The sequence below is a fragment of the Argiope bruennichi genome, chromosome 6, assembly GCF_947563725.1.
Source record: "Argiope bruennichi chromosome 6, qqArgBrue1.1, whole genome shotgun sequence".
Classification (NCBI taxonomy): domain Eukaryota; kingdom Metazoa; phylum Arthropoda; class Arachnida; order Araneae; family Araneidae; genus Argiope; species Argiope bruennichi.
This window is the reverse complement of record NC_079156.1, coordinates 78,678,841-78,701,341: the sequence shown is the minus strand read 5'-3', so window position 1 is coordinate 78,701,341 and position 22,501 is coordinate 78,678,841. Positions and strand designations below refer to the sequence as shown.

The following is a 22,501-nucleotide window of genomic DNA, read 5'->3' as shown; positions in this document are numbered from 1 at the left end:
AATAAATGCTCTAATAAATAACGAATTTTTGATTTTATATAAAGCTTCTGCTGTGGAAATCACGAATATCAAAATTTTCTTGAAACACTAATATTTTAAATAAAAAGAGTTAATTTCCAATCAACTAAATCAATCACTTAAACTGACTGATTTATGAAAATTTGAATATCACTATTCAATAATAAAAAGAATAATTTTAGATTTTCCATCGATCGTTTCAAAGAAAATACGCCAATCAGCGCGCAAGTTTCTCAAGATTAATTGGCCTAAGATTATGAAAATGTTGATATTTTCTAAATTTTTAACATTCAAAATTTCATAAATAAGTCTTAGTTGATCGTTGAAAATAGAAACATTCATTCATTTATTTAAAATTTGGTGTGTTCAGAATATTTCTCAGAATCTGATTCCTTACTGCATTAAATTTAGACTTCATAATTTTTTAAAATATATTTATAGGCCGGAACAAAATATTTTTATTGATTTCATTTCCATCCTTTTGAAAGCAAAACTAAAAACTGAATTCTATGCTGAATCTGAGAAATTTTTGTTGAATTATTGTTTGAAATATTACATAAATTATGAAAAATATTTTGTAGTTCACATAAGACTTAAATACCGAGCGATTCTGTTTGCAATACTCATATTCAATAATAATAATAATAATAAAATGACAATAAAAATGATAAATAAAATAAAAAGCTTGGTTTCATTAAAAAATATCTTTATACTAATTGCAATTTCAGCATTTCCACTTTAAATTAAAGTTGAAGTTTTATCGGAAATGACAACACATTAGGAAAATATATATATAGTAAATTGAACGAAACGATCTAAACAACAGTATAAGTTTAGTATGACTATCAAAATTTGAAGATTAAAAACGTTTTGTTTGAGAATCTATTAAGATACCAGTTACTTAAAATATTTAATTGAAAATTGTAGATAGCGGTAATACTGGCGAAACGGCTGGTCGCCAAAGGCGGCTAGTATATATATAAGAAAAAGCAAGATCGATATAAATTTATCATAAAGCTTAAGAATTCTTAGACTCACTCTTACGATGTTTCAAAATCTTCAACTCCAATTTGAACATTAATTAATTAATTACTTAATTTTAAAATTTACGGATAAATTAATAGTTTTAATATCACCATTTGTCACATACTTGAGCTTCCCCTTAAGAATCTAGCAAGATAGGTTTGGTCGTATCAGAAACAGGAAGTTCCTAAATTGATATTGATAACCTATAAGAAATTAAATTTTAACTTAAGAAAATATGAATTTTAAGATCAAATAACCTAAAAAATTATTCGGTCTTAATATTTCTTTGTTCTAATATTTAATATTATTATATAAGTAGACCTCTTAATATCAATTGTTATTTAAAATAGAATTCATTTTTTAAAAAATCAGATATATTCAGGTAGAATAATTTTTATGGATCACGATTAATGGAATGCTAACGCGTAATAAAATAATATTTTTTATTTTCGTTCTCTTTATTTATTGTGGGAATATTTTTGGTTATAAATTTTGTAAGCTAGATTCATACTTATATTTTTTTAGGATCAGTGATATTCAAATCTCCTTTAATGTTTAAATAAATATTCACAATCCAGTATTAGAATTTTGTGCCTAATAATTTGACCGTAATGGCTAACAACAACAACCAAAATGTCTGAATTCTAATTATTAAAAAGTTGAAAAGAGACTAAAAATCTGTATTTTGTCAAAGCTAGAAGAAAGTGCCTGTTGACATATTTTTTTAAACAAGATTTTAAAACCGGCGAGATAAAATATATAAAAATTCAATAAAAATTGAGAAATGTATAGAGTGAAATAAAATTTTATTCAATGATCTCAAGTTGGAAAACATCTATGAAAAAGACATAGGATATGCCAAAGACACAAAAAATTTAAAAAGATGAAATAGAGAACAAAATTAAGGCAAATTGTAAAAGAAATGGCAACAATTTTAAGCGACAGTATTTGAAAGCAAATTATTGCTTTCATATTAAATTAGTAAACTGATGCATTTCTAAGAAATAATAATCCGTGGAAATGTCCGGAAAAATTTTAAAAATTATTGGTAAAGACGCGCAAATGATAGATGAAATTAAACAGTAAAATAAGCTTAATATTTCAACAGAAATACAAGGAATTGTTATAAGTTATGCTTCAATTCATTTTCGAAATTTGATTAAAATTAGAGTACAATTTGCACAAAAATAAAATGTATATCGTTAAAAAGCTTTTTTTTTTTTTTTTTTTTTTCATTTTAAGAAGGTTTTCAAAATTATTTTTGTGTAAAAATATGATCAGAATTTATAACGGAAAAAAATAACTTCATTTCCATTCCATCCTTTTAAAGTGGCATAATAATTTTTTATAGCGTAATTAAATCCTTCTGGGTGCTTAGGAGCTTAATGATTCTGTCACAGTACCTGAAATTGTATACAAAAAATTAACAAACGGACTTCCAATGTTACATGTGTAGATTTCTGATTCTTGGGATTCAAATGATTTGCATTGATTAATTTTTTTTTTAATTTTGCGAAATAAACATTTTAATATTATAATACTTACAAGCTGACACACTATCTGTAAATTGAGTGAGTTGAGTAATTGAGAGTAAAAACATTACAAAACTCGTCACAAATTACGCTTGAAACTACTACCTTTTGCATATAGTTAATTTTCGGGTTAATAGGTGTCCTCTGAAAGAAAATTATCAAATATTTTAATTATATTTTGAATAGATTATTATATTTTAATATATTTAAATAATCAAAAATGTCAATGCTTTTCTTCAGTACTTTGTGGAGTGTAATTTTATATAAACCATTGCATTAAATTTAACAAATAAGCTTTTTTAGTGATTTCATTTTTTTTTTATCCGTACAGTTTTTGTCTTTAATGCAACAAATTTTTAAACATGTTTTTAAGTATATTTTATAACTGTATTTTTCAATGTATTAGTTATTAAAATGTGTTATGACGATTTTAAATACATTTTTATATACAAATTAACACTAATATATAATAAAAGCAAAATAAAGGTAGGTGAATTAATCTAAAGCATGTTATACTACGATGTTATGGACTAGACGTTTAAATATGATTTTTTTTAAATCTTTATTTACCTCTTCTTTCTTTTAAATGTGGAGTCCCTATAATTTCTTTCCGATTCTGTTGTTAGGTGCATGTCAAAAGAAAGTTTATCAAAAACTGCCAACCACTCAATAAATTACCATGCTTTTAAAGTAAGCCTTTGAATGAAATATGCGCAATAAAAAAGGATATGTGTATTCACTATACAAAGCTTTAATTTATGAATTGTCCGGAAGAGAAGAAAAAAATCTATTAATTTGAGGAAAAAATAGTAGTAAATGCTGTCGAAGTACCGAATGTACAAGGGGTGTTCAAATGAAAAGGTACGAAACGACATTGTGGGTATAAATGAAGACTTTATTCAAAGTATACTAAATAGGTCTGAGCACAACGATCCCACTGATTAACGAGCCGAAGGATCCGTTGTTCCCTGAATTCTGTGGCTGTGACGAGACCCAGTCCTTCACAGCGTCCATGAGTTCATCGACCGAGTTGAAGTTCTTCCCTTTCAGATGTTTTTTTAGGGGACCAAACACATGAAAATCGCAGCGCGACATGTCTGGGCTGTAGAGTGGATGATCGAGCGGCTCCCACTTGAACTTGGTCAGTTCCGCGTGTGTGATCCTGGAGACGTGTGGACGCGCGGTATCATGAAGCATAACCACATCCTCTGTGAGTAGCCCCGGTCTTTTGTTCGTTATGGATCTGCGTAGTCTTCAGAGTGTCTCACAGTACACATCGGAGTTAATGTGAAGCCATAATGCCTTCAATCAATCAATTGAAAAATCTGTCAATTGAACGGCGCTCTTTATAAGAGCCTCTGCTCTCTCCTGCGTATGCGGGCGCCTGCGCATGTTCCGATCTACGCCGAAGACTCCTATCGCATCCCTAGATGTCTCGCTACGTTCTCCCATAGCGACATAGGCAAATATGTTAACGGTTAAGAACGGTTACGTTATTACGATGTTTCGTACTTTTTGATTTGAACACCTCTTGTGTATACAATACAGGATCATTTTTGATCCTCATATTACAAGTGGCATCTAAATCTGTATTCCTGATCTTTTATTATTCACTTTTTCTTACAATGAATGCGTTGAATATACGTAATCCTTACAACAGAAATATCAGAAAAACTTTCTTTCACTACAACGTTTGTCTCAAATATAGTAAACAGACTTTGGAATTTAATAAATTTAATAGTGAAACATTAAATCTTAAAGAGTGTCTTTATAAAATGAAGATTAAAGATATTAAAGTTTGCAGAAAAAGTTATTTCTTTTTTATATATGGCAAAGTAACATTACTTTATTATATACCTCAAGGGAAAAAAATCGTAACCACGCCTTTGGTCTTAACCTTTACAATTTTTGGTCGTAACTTTAATTGCACCCATTTCTCATTACGATAAAGAGAATAGTTACGATGATGAAACGGCTGCACAGAAATAAAAGCTGTGTTTATAAGAGTTTTTCGACCTTTTAAATAGCAACGGTGCTACCAAGGAGGCAGAAAACATGAACTTCATTATTTCTACCCAACCCACCTCAAACATAACAGACCAATGAACACCTGTACACTGCATTAACATTCAAGTAATGCCGCATCGTAACCAGCTGCGTTAAAACTGGCTTTATAAGCGACTGAAACATACCCAGAAAAAGCTAATCAGTTAATTCTGGGTATAAAGCGTTTACCCGGGTATTTTTCCCTCCTTAAAGAGGTTTTTCGCGGAAATAAAAAGCTGGTTTTAGAGAATTTTGTCTAGAAAGCGGCCTGGTGTTATTGACCACAGCCAAAGTTCAAGGTCATCAACCTATTGTTTCTATTCTTGGCGGGCGGATGGGCGTGAGTGTGGCGATGCAGAACCTCGCCAAATGGATTCGTTTGGTGGAGAGAATAGAGAAAATGAATTATTTGACATGAATGTCATCGCTTTTTGATGGTTATGGAAATGAGAATGATCCGTTATTATTGAGAGGCCTTTTTGTGTTTGGCTCAATTTTCGTCGCTTTCCTTGGCACTGGGATGGAAATTGAAATGGATTTTAAAAATAGATTCAGATTTCAAAACCCTCATTTAGTGTAACTATCATTTTTGGCTAATTATTATTTTTCTGGACATTTATAATAATGACGGAAACCGGCGCATCAAAGAAAATATGTTGAATCGATGGAAATTTTTTTTTTTTTTTTAAATCTATTATTCGAAATATCTGGTCATTGTACTATCTTTCCATTACAGGAAAAATTATGATGAATTTTGTTAAATGATAAGATAGCGCATATTTTTGTAAAAGAAACTACTATGCTGATATAAACATTAAATAACCACAAGTCGATTTATAATGTGACAACATTTTGGTAGCTCCATTATAAAATAGACAGCTCAACGTAATATTTTTAACCTAATAAATACTAGATATTTCTATGAAATCTATAAAAATTTATAAATACAGGATAGTAAATTCATAATTTTATATTGGGAGGAGTTAACTTTGTACAAATAAAATTAAAATACGTATTATAAAATTTAATGAAAAAAATTACATGCATGAAAATAGTAGAAGATTTTTCCATATATACTTTTATTATTGCGTCTACACATATGCATACAATAATTTCAGTTTAACCACATTCATTGAATTAATCATCTTCTACCTATTTAAATTCAACCTTAAAAAATATTTTAGTTTCTAAATTGTAAGGATTTCTCACACATCTTGGAATGTAAGAGCTGTAACTTTGACTGTCTTAAACGATACCCAAAGAATTCTTTAATCTCAGTTCCAACTTAAAGAACTTCCTCTATCGCCCTCTGAAGGCTGCGCAGTATTTCTCTCCAATAATCATTTCTTGGCCATATTAAAAGTATAATCAAAAACTGCATTTTTTAAAATTTCCTCTTTAATATTGCAAGTTTAACAATAAATTAATCTTTCACTTTTTATGAACCTGTTCTTCATTACTCTACAGCACAGCATCCGTTTATCTAACATTGCAAGCGTATACTTATTTTTAGGAACGAATTCTTGCTTAGGCAGAATAGGTCCAGCTGCCTAGGTCCATTAAGTTTACAGGGGGGGGCAGCAAGTAGATCAATTATAAAATTTCATTTCTCTGATTACCAAATGAGAATACAACTTCTATGAATTATAAAATATTATAATAATATTAACATTTTATGAAGTATAATTGATCAGATTTCTATATGTTTCATTACGTTCAGGTAATTACATTTAATAATACCACGAGTATATTTCAATAATTTTATGCACATATGTGGAAGGATTTTAGAGTTATCATAGTTAAATAAATACCTTTTTACAAAAGTAGTGATAATAAAAGATAAAATAAATCATTAATACATTAAAAATGCTTTAAAATACTAAACGAATTTATCAATTTATTAAAAGAAGGGGGGAGCTACATAATATTCATAGCCTAGGCAGAACTCCCCCCCCCGAAAAATCGTAACTGCTTATTTTTGATGCGCAGTTTGCCTAATAAAGCGAATGAGTCATGATGTTAGAGCAGTGGGACAAATTCAATTCCGCTAACTAGCAAACAAAATTGTTTGTATTTTTTGCCAACGGATTCTAAAACTTTCCGCGCTTTTGCGTATGCGTTAGGGTGGGTTTAGTTCACAAAATAGGGGTGAGTGAAAAGAGAAAAGGTGGAGATGTTTACATTTAACGATAAAGTAAATTCCGGAAATAGCGCGCATCCTTCCGCGTGTACTCCTTAGTGAGATAGAACCGTCGAAGAGTGGTCGTCACAGAGTACTGAAACGAACAGCAAACAAGTTATCTTGATTTCTTCTTCTTCTTCTTCTTCAACAACAACAACAACAACAACAAAAAAAAAAAAAGATTTTTGATGACATTGGAAGAATCCAATCTTATGACACATCCCCGTGCGGCATTTTTCTAATCAGTTATCATTTGACATCGAATTAGCCACATGGCTAATAATGACAAGTTTTGGAAGAGGTTGCGGTAATGTGGATAATATCTACAGTCGTGAGATTACAGATAATAATATTTCCTAGACTTTTTTTCTCTCAATGAACATTTTTAATTACTACTTTTGATAATTGACATTCAAAAAATTAATTTGTTGTTGTGTTTAAAATATAATAATTTTCAATAATCGGAATAGACAACTACTATTTTTGGTCATGGTAGGCCTTATCGCACACTTTAGCGATTTTTGATCGAATGACTCCGGTTTTTCTTTCATTCAGTTTAACTTAGCCTGTCTGATCGTAGGCATTGTTGAATTCCATTTTATTCATGTAAATTTGGAAAAGAACATGAATACTTTTCATTAGGTATTTGTATTATAATCAAATTTATTATCTCAGTTTTACCGTAGATGTTGTTTGAACTCATTATTTTGAATAAATATCTTTCGCCATCTATTTAGTGTTGCACTTTTCTATACAAAACCAAATATAACATCTTAACTTATATTGGCAAGATTTGCTTCAGAAATAATTAAAGGTGACACATTTTAATTAATGCTTATTAAAGCCGTTATTGATTTAAAATAATGTTTGATTATTTTGCCTAAACTTATCTGAGATTTTTTCTTAAAAAAAATGATAAACTTTACGATCTTAATAAAGGAAGAACACAATTTTCCAAACAAGTTACTCTCTTGAAAACTAAGCAGCATTAAAAAAAAAAAAAAAATTCTAGCAAACTTTGACATGTTTTGTCCCGCAATTTACATGTTTTGTTAGTGTAACTATATCTCTCCTATGGCTCTCGACCAAACACGTACACAGTCTTTCTAATCGTGCGGTGACTGTGCAAAAAGATATGCGTGCATAATAAGATCAGATAAGAAGTAGAAAAGTTCCACTCTGATATCATATTATAACTCTCAAAGCAAATTTCATCTTTCCATACTTAGATAAGAGAATTAATTTTTTTTTTCTTTCTTCTTAACTTCCTAAAAGTATATGAATAAAAAATTTGTACGGAAATGAATGATTAAGTATGCTGCTGGAGTTTAGAGGGATTGTATGTTTTTCTTGATAGATCATAACTCCTTGTTATAATATAACAATAAGTAGCATATCCATTTTTGAAAATTTAAAAATATTGATTATGTATAAATATAAACTTTTATGTATAAATATAAACTTATGGAGAAATATAAACTTTTAACCAGTAGTTTGTACGGATAATGTATTGTCTATTAGAGATTGATGATGGAAATAAAAAAGTAAAGGAACGCTTAATTCGAAATGTCATTATATGATAATGTTTTGGGATTGCTTTGTTTATCTTTATTTTATTTTTAAAATTTGTTCTTAAATTTATAGAAGCGAAAATGTGAGCATGTTACGGTCAATGTGAATAACCGGTTTGGTTATTTTTAATAATGACCGGATAGTATTAATAATAACCGATTATTCACATTGACCATAACTCATACACAATAAAATTGTATTTAATATCGTCGTAGCGCATCTAAATATAAATTTAGCAAATAAAACAGTAAAAAAATATTATCATAAAATATGTTCAAAAATATTTTTTAAAAATTTATTAAAATTGGAAATAATAGCTGCACAAAAATAAAATTATTGGAGAGTTTATTTTAACCTTTTCGTACACGAACTATACAAAGAAAATATTGTAATCGTCAAAAAATTTAACCTCGAGATTTTTACAAATCCCCATATTTCAGAACTCACTTATTAAGTGGATTATGTATTTCGGTCGCTCTTCTTGCCTATCTGTATTAACACGATAGCTCAAAAGAGCTATTCGAATGAAATTTTGTATATGGGATTTACGCAGACTTTGCAGATTTCTGTTAAATTTTGAACAAAATCCATTAAGAAAAAGTCTCTCTGCACGGCTACCCGAGAACAAACGAACATAATAACTACAAATGTAAAGAGATAGACAGATATAATATAGGTAGGTCCATATCAGATGTGGTAGCAAATCTATCCAATTACTGACCGTCTGTCGGTTCATGCTTTTGCATGAATGCAATAACTCAAAAACGTAATGACTTAAATAAACGAAATATGCCGTGTGATGTTGTGACTACAGTTATAGTTTTATATCAAATTTTGGTTCCAAGCGATCGTAAAAAGGACGTCAAAATACAAATTCGATTTCCGGACACTTGTGTATTATCTTCGTGCTTGAGATTATCGGTTTAGGATTCATGCATTGATTGGAATATCTTTCAGTTATTATTTGTAAAGAAGAAACCGATCAGTCCATGGTGTGAAAGAAAGTTATGGAAAAGTTAGGGTATTGTAGAAAACAAAAAGATGCAAACAATATCATTATAGTAATTATTGTCACCATGAAAAAAATGGCAAGCAAAAAGTGCAGGCATTTGACTCAAAAAACTATTAAGAGTATACCATTCCATTCCAATCTAACATTAGTTTCATTGGAATATGCATGCAGTTGCTCAATTGTTTACGTAAAATAGCGCAACAACAGAAGTCAAAGTTTTTTAAATACTGAATCAGGGGCTAGCAACTGTGCTCTCTACCTTAAAAGTCTGGAAGAGAGCAATTATATTAATTTGTATGGAGCCAGAATCGTAGGGGCGTGCTCGTTTTCCATTTAGAGCTCGGATGGGCGGTTCCCCAGGGACTGGAAGATGGTAGCGGCGTTGCATATCATATTTCATTTTCTTGTTTGAACATAATTTGCATACCTGTTATATAGAAACGATAGGAAATGGGGGAAAGTGGAAGCAGTTTTAACTCTGATTGGAAGGAAGCTAGAACTGAATTCAAGGTTAGTTGGAGTTACGAGCAGTTAGTTGATTATAAAAACTGTGTAATTTTACAAAATGGGTCTTGTCGTCTGGTTTTGATAAATAGTTGGAATGGAAACTAATTGGCAGCCAGCAGTTCTTTTGAATTATTTTATGGATTTTTCTTTCACAAATGGATATTAAGCAACATTAAGCAAATCTCGATAGATTCGAATTCTAATCAAAACAGAATGGAAACATTTAGTTACAATCGATTAACAGAATATTTCCACAAATGGCGAGTGCTAAATATTAAAATTTGATTCAATAAAAACTTCTTGAACATGAAAATGCACCAAACTTTTATAATTGCTTTTTCGTATGATTTATCCTACAGTATAAAATTGAATGATATTATTGTCCGCTAACATGAGTCATCAATTGGTTCTGCCTAAAAATATATATCAACAATTGTTTTTTTCGTAACAGCTTAATCAAAATTATCAGCATGGTATTATCACTTTAAAATAAATCTTCTCTGTCTGAATTTAAATCTCTTAATTTTTTCCCCTTTTCCTAAAATTTCATTGCAAATGAAAACAATAACATTATTTAACTATAACTATTCCGTTTCTTAATATTTTAGCCACATTATTTCATATTTCACCTTGAGGTAAAAGAAGCCAGCAATACTGATTTTCTTGCTAAAAAATATCTCTATTTCTTTTCTTTTCTTTCTTTCTTTTTTTTTTTTTTAATTTCTTTCTCCCTTTCTTTATTTTTTGCGTTTCAACCCCTACATCACAAAAATAGCAGCAAGATATTATCAACTCAAAATAGCAAAAATTGAATTTCTTCAGTGAAGAGCCTTAAGCTTTCTCCACTCAAACTTCCTTTCCACTTCCAAAATACAAAATTCTATATTTAATTCTAAGAAGAAAACAAAAACTTTCGACTTTGAAAACAAAAATCTTAAAAAAGAAAACAAAAGCAAAGAGGAAGAAAAATAAAACTCTTTTGAAATCGATATATATCCAATGTTATAGAAATGTTTTAAATCAAGATTATCATAACAATAATTTTCGCTAACAGAACATTTAAGCAATAGTAAAATTTTTAAGGCCTCAAATTTGTCTTACAATACATATAGTTCAAGGAGCTCTGTTTCTTAAGATAATTCCATGTATTCATAAATAATAGTTATGCGTATATAAATTATGCTTACACAATAAATTATTTATATAGAAATAAGATTTTTTAACATAAAAATCAGTAGAACTATATTTCTATACTTCTTGCTACCAGCATTGCCAAGGGAAAAAAAAAAAAAAAAAAAAAAACATTTACTAAAATTGAACAGCTTAAAATATAGCATCTTAAATTTTTTGCGTTCACAATCTCTTTTCAACATTCCCACAACGCCATACATGCTTGAAAACATTTTCTAGGGACATAAAGGGTACATATTAGAGTTGAAATAAAATAGTTCGAAATAGGAATTATTATATTTAAAATAATTAGGAAAAGCAAAAGACTAGTCTGTGTCCCACCCATTGTACTGACTACGCCATTTTTTATTTTTCATATGAAAGCTCATAAACTCTAGATAAGTCATCATATGTTTTAATCCCACTCCCCAATTTCGGGAGTATCTCAAAATAATCTCTTCAATCTCTATAAGGAAAAAGAAGCCATGACATAATCCTTCAACCATAAGTTTGCCGATTTTGCCGCTTTGAATTTCATATGAAAACTCATTGTTCATTAATATATCATACATGGTCGCATATTTCCACTTTCCAAATACAAAAGATATGGAAAAAAACCTCCCCAGTCCCAACAAGTGGACCAATTTCGCCACTTCACAGGAAATAGCTAAACAAATGGAATGCTCTATCTTTAATAAACTAGTGCTATTTCAGATAATTTTTTCAGTCGTAATAAGATTTAATTTATTATTATTTATAGATATAATTAAACTAATATTATTAATATTGTGGGCGAACAGTTAGGGCTAATAATCAATTATAAATAAAAAATGCTAGTTAAATGCAAAATGTAGCAAAGTTTCTTGCAAATTTAGTTTCTTTGCAAAACTTAGTGGAAATTCAAAACAGGGTCGCTTTTTGTTATAGTTTTATTTAATGCAGAATACATGTATGTAACCCCATTTAGGGTTCAAGTCCAATTTTTAGAAAGTCCTAGCCAATAATGAAAAACTTTTTATGATATGGAGATTTCAGGTATCACACTTTTTCATCTTTCTTATTTCACATCTTATAAAAAATATGACAAAAAAAATTACAGTCCTCAAAATTTTAACATAATATTTTGATGAATCTCCATAGTTTGACCTCCAACAGAGAGGAAAAAAATATTTGAAATCATGTCGATCTATCTACTTATGATTATGAATGACTCAGGATAAAATTTAAAATGAGCCTTAACAAGAAATTGAACATTTCTTCCAAATCTATTTATGTATGAATACGATAAAACAAGAAAACAAGTAAGTTGCTCGGTGTGAAATCTGACACATATAGAATGGCAATAAAATAACTTTCATATTTGCAGACTAAATGAATAAAAAGGAATGAGCCAAATTTTTTATAAAGTTTATCCAAGACACAAATGATAAATTTCGAAGCCCCCAATACAAGCATACACAAAGCAACAGATATCACCGACAAAAGGGAATTCGGCGCTGTCAAAACGGACACAGTAGAATTATTAATTACCTTGCTTTTGTTTCCAACACATGCAGGGAAAATAATTATGCAATATTTTATTCATGTTCGAGTAATAAGAAATGTACATATATGAGAGTGCATTAGCAGCTGCTGATCTGTGTATAAAATATTGCATTAACAGCAAAAAAATGTGTGTGTTTTTATGCCTTACACAATTTGCATATAAAATTTCAATTCATTCTGTTCTTTAATTTTAGCTCGAAATGCTCCTCAAATGAGAAAATTATTTTGATAACCCTCTTTACTTTTATTACTGGAATTCTAAATTTGATTTTTATTTTAAACTAAATCCATAAATGAATAAACTTTCTGTTTGTGTATTTGTTTACTTATCTGTATGTATATGCAAGCTAGAATTTAAAACTCAGCAAGCACGATCAATGAAACTTGGCATACGGTCTCAAAGACCCAAATTATAGAGCTGCATCAAATTTTAGATTCAAATTATCAAAGAGAACAAATTTAAATTCTGCACTTGATTTTATTACTAGAATTCTAAATTTGTGTTTCATTTTGAATTAAATCCATAAATGAATAAACTTATTGTTTGTATATTTGTTTACTTATTTGTGTGTATATGCAAGCTAGAATTTACAATTCAGCAAGCACGATCAATTAAACTTGGTATACGGTCTCAAAGACCAAATTATAGAGCTGCATCAAATTTTAGATTCAAACTATCAAAGAGTGTAAACTCAAATTATGTACTTGATTTTTCTCATTATGCTACCAAGCAAAATACAAAATGTGTTGTATTGTATTGTTCAAGTATATGAAAAAGTCGTAGCGCTACAGAGGCCTGGTGGTAAAATCTCGGCTTCGGAACCAGAGGGTTTCAAGTTAGTGACCCGATTCCACCGAACAAACGTCGTTTAAGTGGGTCTAGTGCAAGCTAAATTCGTTCGGGCCAAACGTTCTCCCACTGGTGTGGTGTATGGTGATGGGGTTGCCAATTCAGATGCCATACTCGTCATCTGACCACGGTTCAAAATTACTAGGTCCGTCCCAAAATAGCCATAGTGTTGCTTTTAAACGGGATGTTAATATAACGAAAGATGGAAAGATCATTCGCATTGGTTTTCTTTTCAAATTTTCATTTATCAACTAATGATATTTAAAATTTTGAGAAAATTTGACCCAAGCTCAATCTTTGCTAGCTGAAATCATACACATCCGCTCGTATTTTTTCACAAATATATTGGCAAGCTAAATAGCACATAAACCGATCACAGACAGTTCCGAAATACTGCTTCTATAAATCAAATGTTTATGCTACACTTCATCGCAAAAATCCTTTCCATCAATTCGAACAGGCGTAATTTCAGACAGTTATATAGAGTGTTTCTGACCCCGGAAACTGACGCCATCTTTAACCAAGCATGACTCCAACAACTGCGGTCACGGTTAAACTGGCTCACACGAGTGTCGCGTGACTGTTCGAATTAAACACAACCGTTTCTTCTATTTTTCTCTTTTTTTCTCATTTTTTTCCCCATTCTCATTTTATGTTGACGTTAACTATTCCAGGTGATAAAATGTACCCCACCTTGAAAATTCACTGGAGTTTGTGTTTAACTGTAACTGCATTCATTCCAATGCTGGGTGTGGTTGCAAAAAAGATTTCAAAAGAGAAGTAAATAATTAAAAAAAAAGCATGGTTTTATTGGAATCGTGTGGTCGGCACGACATGTTATGTATTATTCAAAATCAGCAGAAAATGAGTTTTTTCGCTTTTTGTTGCCAGATTTGAAGTCTGAGTTCTCTCTGATTAGGGTACTTGGGTCTAGTTTAATGAGTTAGATACATCAAGGTCGTGTTTTGGACATTCAAGAGATTTCAGGCAAAGAATACGAGCACTTGTTTCCATTATTATTATCTCTTTAAAAAACAAGGCATAAAAATTGAAAGACTATGAAAGGAAACGAAATCTATTCTTTTCAGGATAAAGATATTAATTAACTTTAGTAACATATAAACAATTCATCTGAATTTTTTTAATTCTCTTAATCTAAAGAGTGATAGGTACTTAAATTTTCATTATGCGCGAATTATTATATGCATCAAGTTAGTAGCTCTCTCTTGTACCTTTTTTACATTACATTACATTAATACATTACATTTTACATTACTCTTAGTACATTTTTATCTATAATTTCTTAGTCTTTAATTGAAAAAACTAGTTTGTTCATCACAGGAAAGAATTCTTTGTGATCTCCTCACTCAGGTTTGGACTATATTCACACAAACATTGCATTTACGGAGGCGAAGGTGATCCAATCTATTTCGTAATAAAATGCCTTATGACCGAAAATTTTCATTTTATCAAAACCAGTATCGGAACTTCATCGTTATTGCGCCTAGTTAGAAAATATTGCTCAAAATAAGTTTATAATGTTCGCAAAATAAATCAAAACATGATATCATTACTGATTAAGGGTGACTTTCATCGCGTTTATAAGCCTTTAAAACATTATTTCAATACATTATTTTTTCACTTTGTGCGATTTACGTTTTTATTTCATCCTCTTCTATTTGTGATGAAGGGTCTTTTTTTTTTTTTTTTTTTTTTTTTTTTTTTATGACGGGATATTACGACTTAACCTTAGACCTTATCAGACCATGCCTTCTTGATGGATTATTATTAATAATACTTAAATATTCAAATTAAATAAATTTTTATTTATTATTTTATACGCATAATATAATAACGAAGTCCCTGGATTTTTTGATAAAACTGAATATTCTGAAACCATCGTGAAGCCAGAAAAAAAAATGACCCTAATTGACCGGATTTTTAACAAATATTTATAATTACAAAAGGGAACTTATTCAACGTAAAATCATTTTTTTTTTTTTTTTTTGCATTTAAATGATTACAACAATATGCAAATTACAGCAAATAAATAAAATACAGAGACGAAAAATTGAGGTTTTGCGATCTTAAAATTAAAAGTTGTGATTTCCGAAAACTTTTAACGTTAGTTGTCGAACCTGAAGTTTCTTTAATCTTCTCAAAAATCCGTGAAGATTAAATGAAGAGAGGTTTTTTAAAACTTATTTCGTGGAGATATATAAAGTATGTCCAAATAACCAGACAGGTCTCTTAAGAACAGAGGTTTATCCTAGACAAGGAGAGAGGTTTGTCCTACTCTTCTTCACAGTAATCTTACAGCAATGGTTTCATTACCGTCCTGCCTCTAATAAATGCATTGTAAATAAGCACGATAGGTAATACGCCGTATTTGGCCTTTATGCATATACAGGGAGTTCACCTAATCGTGGCCAAATAGCTAATTTTTGAACAATTTAAAACAAGCATTTACTTCCATTGGAAAAATGACCCAGACGATAAAGTAATATATTTCATACTATTTCAGTCAATACATAAGCTGCTGAAATATAAATTTTTTTAGACAGCAGGTTCATATCCCAGCTGTACGCAATAAAATGTTCTTGATACACTAAAATTTTAAACAAAAAAAATCATTATTCTGTTTAAAGCCATATCCCAACCGCATATAGTAAAATATTCTTGGCAAATAAAAATTTTGAACAAAAAAAAAAAAAAAAAAAAAATGCATTCTTCAACTTCAAGTCCTGTCCCAGCCGCGCATAGAGAAATATACTTGAGATACTAAAATTCTAAAATTAAAAAAAAAAAAAAAATGTTATTCTTCTTTAGCCCTAGTTAAACCGAATATGGTAAAATATTTTCAGTATACTAAAATTCTACGCATAAAAATGACATTCTTTTGTGACTAAAACGGAACGATTTAGAAGATTTTAATTTTATTGTTTTAAGCTATTAGGAGGTAGCTCTGTGCTTTAATTGTGAGATCTTCCTCTTGGTCGCTTTTAAACCAGTCTAAGAACGTCTGAAACAGGGATATTCAAAATTTATATTTTAGTCGCAGAGATGCGAAACTTATTTGTTCAAGACATTAATGTGTAAGAATATTTTACTAAATATGCTTAATATGATCTGAGGAATGTATAAAAATTAAATCTTTATATTTCTTTCAACAGTACCTTTATTGACCCAAACAACATAAAATATAATTTTTTACGTTATTTAAAGTTGGAAATATATGTCTGCTTCTAAAAGTTTATTTAGCTTTTGGGAAACAATTCGAATGAACATCCTATCCTGTATATACGGGATATTAAGACTTATTAAAAATATATACATTTAATTTCAGAAATGATGTTTAAATATGCATTTTGTATAGTTTTTTAATCTATTTTAATTAATTTTTTAAATATAATTCCGTCCTTCTCAATTGACACAGAATATATTCTAAAAGAAAAGTGGATAGTTAGTATTTCCTGTGTGAATAAATTTCAACATATTATTTGCTATATATAATGCTATCAATATATGAAATTATATATGATAGTATATATAATATATAATACTATCAACATATTATATGTTATTAATATCTGCTGCAAGTTGTGATTGCAAAAAAATATAAAAACCATTAAAATTTTTGGTTATAAATAAGTTTATTAAATTTTCTTTGTGATTTCAAAATCCCGCTAAGTCACAAAAGAAATACATACTAAATAACTGCTGTTCCATTTCAACATTGACTGATAAGTTAGATGTGATAAAATTCTGCCTTAAATTCAGAAAGGGAATTAAAATAAGGCTTAAAGTACTTATGCATTAAGTTATCTTTTTTTTTTAAAAAAGAATATTATAGTAGTATTTGTCAGTCATTACAAATTTTGCCATTAACTTCCAAACAACAATTTCTTTAAAATTACTAAATACGTCTGCGTGATAGAAAGAAAAATGAAAAATTTCTTCTCCATGTCAAACAAAATAATTTAAATTATTTGCTTTTATGTTTTTTTTTGTTGTTATATAATGTCCTTTCAACAAACATAACAACAGACTTTTTTAGCTATAAATGGATCAATTAAGTTTTCAGTTTTCGATATGTTCATACTAAAATCAACCATTTTTTTAAAAAATCACATCCAGAATTCTTGTTGATAAACCTCTTAGCCGCATAAAAAGGAAAATAAGAGTCCTTTATCTCATTTTTATTTGTTTCTCCTTATGTTGAGATTAGAACGTTCACCTTGATCGACAAAGATGACCTGTTCTTGACAATGAAGCTATCTCGTGCTTGAGAAATGACTTTTTTAAAATGTTATTTCTTATTTTAAGTAGAAGATAAAAATGACTTTAACCCATGCTTACTGCAGCAAAATTGATATGAGAGTAGAAAGTACTATGATTTGATCAATAATTTATGCTCAAGAGCAATTAGAGATTCAGCAATAATTTCTTTTTGGAACAAATTAACTAGAAACGCCACTTTTGAAGAAAGCCAGTCTATATAAGGTGAAGATTGGAATGAAAGTGAAACGAGTTTTATTTGATTTTAATTACGATTATTGTATTTAAAAAAACAACCAATCTTGATAAATTATGCTTTTTTCTTTTGTAACATTTGAGAGTATTTTATTTGAAGGATTTCGATTATACCTGGATATTATGCATGAAAGACAAATTTTAAGACTTTAGTTTGGCATGCATTTTTTTTTCCAATAGAATATGGATTAACAAAATCAAAAGGGGATTGCTACGAGTATGAAAACCCTTTGTGTTGCTTAATGTATATGTTACCGTTAAAGTATATAATGCATTTCATAGAATACCTAGTTATTCCATGAAATAACTGATCATGTCCGTTAAAGTGTGTAATATGTTATTAATTTGACACTTTAACTAGTTATTCTATGAAATAACTAGGTATTCTATAAATTAACTAATGAGAGACAGTTAAAGTGTAAAATAAACAATTTATCTATAATGAAATTAAACTAATGATAGACAATTAAAATGAAAAAGAAGCAATTTATCTAATTTATGCAGCGTATAAATGGTATTTATGGAAACGTACCATAAAATCATTTGTTACAACAAGGATTACTAAAATGACACTTGGAATTACAAAGAACATTATTTCTAAAACAAAAACATTTTTTATTTCTAAAACAAACAAACAAAAACATAAATGCAGTAGGGGTGGAAGGTAAATGTATTTGTCGTGCGAGATATATGATATAGATTATTTTACACTTTAACGGGCTGCAGATCGTTATTCTATGAAAAAACTAGTTAAACCGTGAAATACAAGAGAGTTTTACACTTTAACGGACACGATCAGTTATTTCATGGAATAACTAGGTATTCTATAAAATAACGGATTTCATACTTTAACGGTAACATATACAAAACCTGTTTAGTGGAATAAAATTCAGTAACGCAGTTTACTGAATTTTAAGCATGATTATCAACATGCGAAGCTTGTATCACTCAGGACAGCAAGTCTTTTCAATATTTACTTAAATTATACCAAACATTTGTAAATATAAGAAGAAATGACAAAAAAAGAAAAAAAGATTTATTTCATGGAGTCCCTAATGAGTTAACTTTAATACAAATGAATTTTTACTCAAGAAGCAATCATTCCTTCAGTTAGCCACTCAAGACCCAAATGCAAAGGGTGTGCTCACAGAAAAAAATAAAAACGATTTTGCATATCTCAAGTAATACACTTTGCATAATATTGTGATATTTAAAAACATAATATCATGAAATATTATTTTAAAATATTGTAACAGTGCAAAATATAAGACTTCTGTTATTTCGTTTAAAATTATGCCCCAATATTGTACAAATATAGTTTCATCGGTATTGTATAACGTAATTCCCAACTTATTTATTCCAATAATACAAAATTAACCTAAAATTACTTTTGTATATAATATACTTTAATAAAAATTGTTGTTATTATTATTTATCGTATCATTTCTCTGGCTATTCCATTTATAAGTTGCCTTGAGATTCGAATCAGGGACTTTTAAGGGACTGCTCTAACTAGTAGAATTTTCTATATTGCCCACATGGGACCACGCAATATTATATAAGATTCGGCATTTAATTGAAAAATTATTTCATCGAATTTATTAAAAAAGAATCAGAAATAAAATGGATTACTAAAATAATTTTTATATTATATATTATTATTATTATATTTTTATTATATTTATATTATTTTCAAAAGTTTCAATTTCTCTTCATTACCTAAATTTTCTACATCAACAGGATTGCTAATAAGAAATCCGATATCAATAACATTGCTCAATATTTCTCAAAATAGTTTGCAGTATTGAAGGGTAATAAGTTACATTTTCACGCCAGTTCATCAATGTTACATAAAAATGATGCAAATTAAAAAAACCAAGTTGTAACAATAATAATTGCTGCTAAACTGCAAAAGATATATATAGAGAGAGGGTGTTCATTAATTATTGTCGGGGTTTCCGTACCTCATAACTTCCGAATAAAAAATATTACGCAAAAACCGATTACGTATTCGTAAATTACAACTCAAAGAGTTTTACGTGGCAACAATGCGATCTTAGCGCATTTGCAGTCTGGGTAATTATGACGTCATAAATAAAAGCGATCGTGCAAGAAAAAGCAATGTGCGTATTGTGGTTTTTCGAAACTAAATCAGTCATAACTTCTCAACGTCGCTTCAGGACCATGTACAAGAAAGATCCTCCTTCGGATAATTCTATCAGACGCTGGTTAACACAATTTCAGGAAACTGGTAGCGTTCTACACCGAAAGGGAGCGGGAAGACAGAGCACCAGATATATCACCGCTGGACTTCTTTCTATGGGGGTTTGTCAAGAACATTGTGTACAAGACCCCTGTGCCCTCCCTTAATGAACTGAAGCGCAGAATTGTTACTGCGATTCAAAATGTTACCCCACAAATGCTGGAGAACACGTGGAGGGAAATCGAATTTCGTCTCGATGTGTTACGAGTCACGAAGGGCAGCCATGTGCAAATTCATTAATCTTTTTAATATCATTAATAAAATTCTTTGAGTTGTAATTTACGAATACGTAATCGGTTTTTGCGTAATATTTTTATTCGAAAGTTATGAGGTACAGAAACCCCGACAATAATTAATGAACACCCTGTATATATATGTATGTGCGTGCGTGTGTGTATAAAACATATATTTTTGAGCAATTTCGTTGCCGAAGATAGAGAAGACACTTTTTTTTAGGCATATAATTTTTAAACTTCGCTTTTATTCCATCCAGGGAGGCATACTTTATGTTCAAGAAGCGATGACGAACTGACGTCCGTTCAGAAGTGATACAGGAGCAGAAGAACGAAAATGACACAGAAATATTTATCCCCAATTATTTTATTGTATATAATGAGATTCAGATAGGGATTCTTTTACACGTTTCATTTTAAGTAAGGGGAATATAGGTATCTTTTAAGAGAATTGGCTTAGCTTGACAGATTTTTATCCCTTCACTCGGAGCGTGAGAGCAGCTGATTTAAGCATTTTTACAGAGCTTCCGTAGCATTAATTAAATAAAAAAAAGTTTAACTGGATCAGGAAATAAGAGAACATTTTAGAATTAAATTAATCTGGGTTAAATTAAGATAAAAATTAGGAAAATAATTAGGATTAAATTTAGATTTTAAAATATCTTTAAATATATAATATAGAAAACGACGTTGAACGTTTGAATTTCGGTTTAATAACAATTTTCAAGTATTTATTTAAAAGAAGGGGGTTCAAGAAATTCCCGAGAAAAATTATCCTAATTTTTAGTAAGTGAACCACTATTTTTAACAGATATGGCTAAATAAAAAGAACAAACCTACATTTTTAGTTGTATCCTTTGTATCACATCGTTCAACTGACCATCCCTAAGTAAGAAAAGATTGCCTTTCTGCCTATGTATTTCTTACTGAATGTCAAATGACAGAAAGTGATTGGGGACATCTCTAAGAGTATGGAGGTAATTTTAGGATTAAGAGAGGGAGAGTAAGAGAGGGAGGTAATTTTAGGATTTTTCCTTATTTTTCAGATTCTAAATAGTTGCTGAACGTTGATTTCTCTTATTTATACTGGATAAGATAATGACAATATGTATATCCAGTAGTCACTCTGCTGCAATATTTTCTCTATTTTATCTCCTGTTATAAATGGTGAATACAGGAAAAATATTCCGAATATAAGGAATATTCCGAACAAATATGTATATAATGGGGAATAAAGTTCATCTACTTGATTGAGCAAACTGAGTTTCGAATTCAAAAAGAAAAAAAAATTCAAATTTTTTTATACTATTGAATTAAAGATTTCATTCCCGTCCACACTGTCATATCACGAAACTTGCTTTTTGAAAAATGGCTAAAAAAAGCCGCTATCGGAAGAAACGATAGCCATTCCAATTTATTAGCTAGATTATTGCAAAAGAAAAGATAAATTTCAAGGGAATACTGTAAATGATAAGGTTTATGTTATTTTTCTCACTCTTAAAAACCCGTGATAAGATGGAAAGGGGTAGGGGAGATAACCCTTGAAGGAAGTAAAATAAGAGACTGAGACGCAAATTCTTAACTCAAACAGACACCAGTGCTCCCGTCGGCTGAAGTTCACATTTTTGTTGCTACTGGTAAAAGCAATTTAGATTTATATTTTTTTATTATGCTGACAATTTATTTTTTTATGTCTTATACCATAACCATTCTTTACTATATTTTAAAAAAACACCTTCATTTATTAATTTGAAATTTAAAATTCATTTACATTTAGAAATATAAACGATTTATAAAACCCTCTAGCCTTTTAGAAAAAGACTTTATGTTTTAGCTATTTTCAGTTTAAATCAGCCTTATTTTTTGTAATTATCTTGGATCATATTTGAAGTTCATTTATAATATTCAATTTCGCAATCTAGACAAGCCAAATGTAATCAATTATAGTTCTTGCACGGAACATTTCATTGTATAAACTGATTTAACATTTAGAGTTAAAAACTCAAAATTGT

General features: G+C 29.5%; 1 protein-coding gene across 2 annotated transcripts in view; it reads left to right on the top strand.

Annotated features, from left to right (window-relative positions):
* The first annotated feature begins 22,002 nt into the window (after positions 1-22,002).
* Positions 22,003-22,501, top strand: part of LOC129972558 (alcohol dehydrogenase class-3-like) — a 34,420-nt gene continuing 33,921 nt past the window's right edge. Inside the window, exon 1 of one of the 2 annotated variants that reach the window (XM_056086739.1) lies at positions 22,003-22,126. The gene's annotated coding sequence lies outside the window, so the exon portion shown is untranslated. The remainder of the gene's footprint in view (positions 22,127-22,501) is intronic. The other variant, XM_056086738.1, reaches the window with a different exon arrangement.